Source organism: Polistes fuscatus, unplaced genomic scaffold, assembly GCF_010416935.1.
Source record: "Polistes fuscatus isolate 324 unplaced genomic scaffold, CU_Pfus_HIC Scaffold6, whole genome shotgun sequence".
Taxonomy (NCBI): domain Eukaryota; kingdom Metazoa; phylum Arthropoda; class Insecta; order Hymenoptera; family Vespidae; genus Polistes; species Polistes fuscatus.
The window spans coordinates 1,798,073-1,805,988 of record NW_025113140.1 but is presented as its reverse complement, the minus strand read 5'-3'; positions in this window follow the sequence as shown (position 1 = coordinate 1,805,988).

Sequence of the window (7,916 nt, the reverse complement as noted above, 5' to 3'; positions counted from 1 at the left end):
ATATATAATATATATTAGAGTGTTCTTTTTACAATATAGTAATATTATTAAATAATTATATTATATATAATATATATAATAAATAGATTTTTCTTATGTAACAAAATATTATAATATCACGTATATTAAAGTATAAATTTGCAATAAATAATACATTATATATTAATCAATTTAATAATATATATATAATAACATATAATATGGAATCAAATCAATAATCGTATAAGATACTTTATATATTTAAACAGAAACATTTGTCTAATTAACAAATGAAACATTCACCGTAAATTTAGGTAACCGTATCGAATACTTGAATTATTAATAGGAAGGGATTGTCTTTGTAAAAAAGAATGCATTTACTATGACTCGAGTGGTGGTGGGCATCAAAGTCAAAACTCTTTTAGCAATGCTTTAACCAAAGTTAAATCTATAAATAAATAGAGTGTTCTTATTCAACCACAGAGAAAATCGAGGGAATATCGGTAATGCAAGAACGTTAATGCAAAATCAAGATCCGGAGATCTCTTCTAGTCGGTGATGAGATGGCATGAATAATCTGTGAGCTTAGAATAACTGCTGACTATTCAAATTGATTCTGATGTTGAGCCCCCAAATCGAATGTAGCAACATGTAGAAGAAGAACCACTCGTACATCGAGGGTTTCTTCTTTCAAGGATTAAATACAATGAATTAAAATCTAATAAAGGACGTCTAATGTATATTTCCGTTACCAAAATTCTATAAAGATATCTTAAAATAATCGACATTTAGAAAATAATATCTTTTGGTATTCGTCGATTTAATAATTGATATACGAATTATAGAAAATATGATATTTTCGCGTACGACGAATTTGTAAGAGGAAAAAAAAAAACAACAAAAATAACGTTCATACGTGTTTGTACAAAAATTTATACGAATTATATTATTTTTAAACGAAGATATTAGAGACGAAAAATTCGATGCTTGATATTTCATAGATTTCCTTATCGAAAATAAATATAATTATTAATTAACATTAACTAATTACGTGAATTGAAATGAAATAATTCAACAAAATTCGATCCAATGAAATTTGAGAGAAATTTTTAAAAACGATCACATGCGATGAACTGTTGGAAAAGAAATTCCAAAATTTTCAAAAAAAAAAAATACACACACAAAGAAAGATCAAAGTTCAATTGTAAATTGGAACAATATTCGACGACTCTTCGATGTGGCGGGGGGAGGGGGGGTTGATTCCATACGTCAAACGTTTTCTCTCTCTTTTTCTTTTTCTTTTTTTAGATAGATATAGAACGAAGATAGAAAAGACCATTATTGAGTAGTAAAACTGGCAATTGTTTCAAAAGCCTCGAACTCGAAGCCACGGTTCCGATAATGAGGGATTAAATATTAAAAGAAACGTTACTCTTTCTCCGCGAGCACTCACTCACTCACGATGTTCCTTTGTTTTACGGCGGTACGTGAGCAGAAAACAAAATGGCGGCTGGCGAAACAGCACCTTTAACGTGATTAAGCCTCCTCCCCCCCCACCACCACCACCACTCCCCCAAACACACCACCTTCTTTTTCTTCTTTTTTTTTTCCTCCTCCTGCTTTACGATGGTCCGAGATTTCTGAGATTGATCCGTCTTGTCGTTTAAAATCAATTCGCGTTTGTAACATTTTCTTCTATTTATTTACACGCAATTCACACACACACGCACACACACACACAAGGAACATTTATTTTATATATATAATAATTACAAATAATTCATTGATTTTATTTTCTTTTTTTTTTATATCAAATCCCATACGTTGGCTTCGTTTGTCGTTGTTGTTGTTGGTTGATTATTGCAAATGAAATTTTATTTTATTAGTTTTCCGTTTCTTTTTTCCTTTTTTTCTCTTTCAATCAAAATTTACAAGATTAATTGTATAAAAGAAACGAATATTTGCGATATTTCATGAGAAATTGTTTGTGTCGAATCTTTTTCTTGAAATAAGAACAAATAGGTTGACGCGTTTAGTGTCATTTCCAATTTGAAAATCGCTTTGTTATAGTTATTTTAATCGTATTCGTTGTGTGTTATTTCCGGCGTCTAGTTTATTTGAATCGGCCACAAAACTATCAGCAGGACTTGGATAATGATTTATTTCATTCTCGCGTTTCGTGAGAAGAGAATGAAAAAGAAAAGATAATGGGTAAGAAGTAAGAAGTGAAATAAGGAAAGAATGAAAGAGAGAAAGAGAGACAGAAAGAAAGAAAGAAAGAAAGAAAGAAAAGCTATTTTCTCATGAAGAATGCAGACTCGACAAGGATACCGACTCATTCGTATTAGGCCAACAACAGCAACACAACGGTGCCAAACGCCAACGAGAAATCTTGAATATTTCAAACGTTTTTCGTGTCGACATCGATCTCACAAAGTCGCGACGTAAAAAGAAAAGAAAAGAAAGGAAAAGAAAAAACGAAAAAAAAAAAGAAAGAACAAATAAAATATTGATAAACGGTGGGGGGTGGGGAGGGGGAGGACAGGACAGGACGACGGGGGTAAAAGTAAAGGATTAAAAACCAACTAAAAGATACATCATTTTTGTAAGTGCATTTTGATTATCCACGTGCACTTGCAGTTATTAAAATTCTACGACGATTTTTTTCTTTTTTGAATAAATATCTATCGTCACATAGAAATGAATGGAAGAGACGTTTCGAAGAAGATAAATAAGAATATAAATGTGACGAGAAAATGTTGTCTATAGATATATCATATCGAAATAAGATTTGTCGGTTTTTTTTTGTATTATTTTAACTACTAGTTTTATTCTTTACTCACGATGTTTATTATTTTTTCTCCTTAAAAAGCAAGGAAGAACGAACGTACGAACGAACGAACGCGAATCGAGAGGATGTTTTAAAGGAAAAACAGAAAGAGATTTAATAGCCTTACGGACTAGTTGTATCCGATTATACCAAGGTAGAAGCGCAGAGACTATCAAGAAACACGCTAATGGGCATACCTAACGTGTCCTTACGATCGTGCGTTGATTTACAAATTGGCGAGAGGTAGACCACCGGTAGTAAAGGTGTATGTATATGTGTGTGTATATGTGTGTGTATATATATATATATATATATATTATATATGTATATATCTTACTCACTCACTCTCTCTCTCTGTCTCTTTCTGTCTTTATTTCTCTCTTTCTCTTTTTCTTTCTCTCTCTTTCTATCTAAGCTTAGGTATACCAAGAGAACGAAGACAGAGAAGTCATTTCGTCTGATCGCAAAACCCAAGGAATAATTAACTCCGCGATTTATTCGGGATAAATCGAGCCAACCCGTTCGTTGGCTTGCTTTCAACAAAGTGAGTATTCCGTGGATTGGTAATCGCGTTATCTCAGATGAAATATTCCACTCGTAATGAGAACGGTATGAACTAGATATTAGATTGGGATTGTACTACTAGATGATAGGTAAATACTATTATCTTCTTACGCTTACGGTTAGAACGTTTTTTTTCTTAAATGCGTCCTCGAATTATTTTTCTTTTTTTCTTTTTATCATCCGATGGAAAACAAATGGAAACAATTCGATAAATCGATATATTATTACTTTTATTTCAATTTTATTCTACGAATGTGCGACGTATTTTAAAGCGAGAGAAAAAAAGAAATAACGAACTGGTCCGTTTAAAATCGTTCAATATTTGTAACACATTCAAAAAAAATAATATTCTTCTAATCGTTCTACGAAACTTAATTACCGTCAAATAATCCCCCTTAAAAATTTGCAAATTAAAGTACGATCTCTTCCTTTAGTCTTAAAAAAAAAAACTAAATAAATAATTAAATTCCGAGTTAAAAATATAATTTGAAACAAAATAAAAGGATCGATAATAATTTAACCCTGAGTGAGATTGATATAAGGGGAAATAATTATACCTCGTCCAATATTCTCTCGTGTTAATTCCCAAGAGATAGAGACAGACAGACAGACAGAGACAGACAGAGAAAGGACAGATCTGTATCTTACTCTCTCTCTCTCTCACTCTCTTTCACAAAGGATCAAGAAATCGTCAAAGCAAAGGACGAACCCGATTATACGCGCCATTCCGGCAAAGCGTTAGGTTTCCTTCTTCCGGCATTGACGGACGAGAATCCGTCTGATTGGTTCCTATCCTCTGGAAACGAGAGCTTACTCGCCTTACGGAAACCAATACAAATGTATTAGAGGAAGCCTAAGTTAGCTTGGTTTGTGATCGGCTCGTGCTACCACGTCTGACCATGTTCACCTATTCTCTACTGATCATACTACTCTCTCTCTCTTACACATATGTCAAACGAACAGAAGAAAAAAGAAAAAGAAGTAGTGGGAGTGATGGGACGAGTAGGGGGTAGAAGAGGCAGGGCCGTAATCGTGATTCTCCAAGTCTCCTCTTTCTTTTGTCTTTTTTCATCTTTTTATTTTCATTTTGAACGTGAAACGTGCAAAGGATAGATGAACACACACACACACATATATATATGTAAGTATGTGGTTTGAGAATAGGGCGGATACGAAGAAGGTAAGAGAAAGAGAAAGAAAGAAATACAGTGCATTAGAATGAAAGAGAGAGAGAGAGAGAGAGAGAGTATGCGTGTTCGGATAAAAGAAGATGGAGAAAGAATAGAACGAATGAAGGAGAGAAAGAGAGAGAGAAAGATAGAGAAAGAGAGAGATAGTACTAAGCTAGAAACTCATTACGGTTGCTCCGCCTCTGCCATTCGACGAAGCAACGACCAATCGGATAGCATCGGATCGTAATCGCGCCTGCACGGTTTAATCTCGGCATCGCCAAGTATAGCCCTGGTGGTCTTGCCGTTGCAGCCGGCACTCTAAAAGTGCATATATATGACCATGTGTGTTTGTGTATGTGTATCTGTATGCGTGCGTGTATGTTTATACGCATTTGTGAGACTTTACGTAGTCTCTGTGTGTAATCTGTAAGGTAACGCACGTTCATAGGACTGTATCACACACAAAAACATTTTTACTTTCTTTATATATATATATATATGTTACCTGTAAAATACATTTTATTATACAGTAGTAAATTTGTATATATATGTGTGTTTGACAAATTGACAATTAATATTAATCCGTAAGTTACATCGAAAAATATTTGCGTAATTAATTTGCATGTTAAATGTTTCTACACACACACCCCCACCCCCAAAAAAAAAAATATGTTTAATCGTTTGAATATTTGCAGAGTATATGATAATACTGATAACGAGATAATCCTAGGGTCGATTAGAATTTGGAAAATAGATATACTACTACTACTACTACTACTAGGCATAGGTGGAAACTGAACACTCGTTTTCATCCTGGAAACTAATCGTGGTATACATTTTCGATTAGTTTCCCTGTTTCGTTCGTGAACCCTCCTCGGTTCGCCATATTTGCTGGCGAAGCGTAATTTCGAAGGGTTGCCCAATACGACTGGATTACTATCGTCGATTGATCGTAATGACCTATTGTTTCCCGAGGCGCGCGGCTATCGTTGCGGTGGGATTGAAAAGCAATTATCGTCATCGTAATGAAGCTTTATCGGCCACCTTTCTGCCCTTTCACCGATCGTTATTCTTTTTTATTTTCTATTCACGTATCACATATATATATACATGTTCACGTATATGTATGCATTGCTCGTTAATTAATTAATAATTGGTTAAGTGCAATGATCGAAATATTTTCTTGTCAATTTAAAACAAATCATCATTTTGTATTTCCCAACCTTCTTATATATATATATATATATATATGTGTGTGTGTTTTTTCCTATTTTTTTATTCGTTCTTTTACTACGATAGATTTATATTTAAACTGAAGAAATATAAAAAAATAAAAAGAACAAAATAATCCATCCCCAATATTATTTACATATTTATTTTACAGAAAAATATTTTGGTATCGTGTCAAAAAATTGCAACCCATAATAAAAAAGGAAAAAAAAAAGGAATGTAAAGAAGAAGGGAATAAAAAGAAAAAAACGCGGAAAAGCTTTAGCGAGCTTGGCTGGCCGTTAAATGAATTTAAAGCTTGTTCCACGGTGAAATATACGTCGGTACGGGGGTGAGGGGGGGAGTTGGGGAAAAAGCTCGTATTGTGTACGATACGATGGTTCAATAAAACAAAAAAAATTACACGCACACGCGTATACGCGCGCGCGCAAAAAAAAAAAGCAGGGATAAAAAGAAAAATAAAGAAAAAACATGCACCAGGATGAATGCAACTTTGCGAACGTCACTCATTGGCCTGCCGATATTCGGGGAAATAGCAACTTGAATAATTGAAAGTGATCGATGTTTTCAAACTCGGTGCGTTTTTTAAATCTCTTTTTTCCTATTTTTTTTATTTTTATTTTCATTTTTTTTCATATTTTTTTTTCTCTTTTTTGTTCAACTTATTTCGTTTCGTTTCGTTTTGTTTTGTCATCGTCGTCGTGCAGTTCTTTATTATTTTTTGTTTTGTGTTTCTTTTTTTTTTTTTTATTTCACCGTTCTTTATTTCCCGAACGATTCGCGAATATAACCCGTCCGAATATGACGGCTGCGATAAATTCGATACGAGCAGGAATTTATCAATTTTTTATCGGCTAACCATCGTTCTCATAGATTAAAGGATCTTCGAAAAAACGATAACGCGGCAAACTTGCTTTATTTACTATCTCTCTCCATTATCTATATAAATTAAACATTTAAATAGGTTAACTGGGTTTAATCCTAGATATATCCATAGTTCCCTCTGAGAAAAATATTATTACTAAGCATTCGTAAATATGAAAATGTCAATTAAAAATATGGAATATAAAAAAAAATCGAAGCGTTTTTATTTATAAAACGAGAAAAAGTATTTAATTTCATAAAAAGAAATAAGATGAGATAAATCAAATTATGATAAATTACATTTGCTATAATTCAATCTGTTAAATGAAAACATTTAGAGAACATCAGCTAAATTCCAATATGTAATTTCTCATTTTTACGAATAATTATTTATCTAGGATTAAGTAAACGGATGATCCAATGATCCTATAATCTAAAGTGAATTCTTCCTTTTATAAAAATTACACCGTATTAACTATTTAAAACCAATTGCAACGGTACATAATCTTTCATATTCATTTTTGACAAACATTTCTACTATTTCGATACCAATATAATTATATATTAAAAATATAATTCTTATTAAATTAATATGAATCCTATATTAAACTAATCGTAGCTATTGAATATTTTATTATAAAAAATAATCTTCTTCTAAAGAGATCGTAAAATTGCTCTATGCTATAATAAAAAAAAATCAAATAAATCTAATAACAATAATAATAATAATAATAACAACAACATTTAACAATGGCGAATGGGAATCATTGTATTTGCGATAAGTTAGATGTGATTGAAAATAGCGATGAATTTATTATTGAAATTACTTCACGTAAGATGGCGGAAGGGGTGTGGGGGTGGGGGTAGCTCGAAAGAAGTTAAAAAGAGAATTGGTGGAAAGGGACGGGGGAGGGGGGGTTAAGAAGCATGAGAATGAAAGAAAGAAAGAAAGAAGAAAGGAAGGAAGGAAGGAAGGAAGGAAGTAAAATGAGAGAGAGAGAGAGAGAGAGAAAGAAGACAAGAAGAATAAGAAAGGAAGAAGGGGTGGAGAAGGGGGTGGAGAAGGAAAAGGAGGAGGAAGAGAAAAAGAGTGGAGGGGGAAACACTCGTACACGGTGAAATTGCCCGGTCATTAGCGATACTACGTTATTACGTTCGTCCTTTTTTGCGGCGCAGCCTCCACTCGCGCGCGTATAAGCGCACGAGCGGCCATCTTGGAATATGGGATTGAGAAAGGTGGAGGAAGAGAGGAAGTGGGACCGAGGACGCGGTCAAAA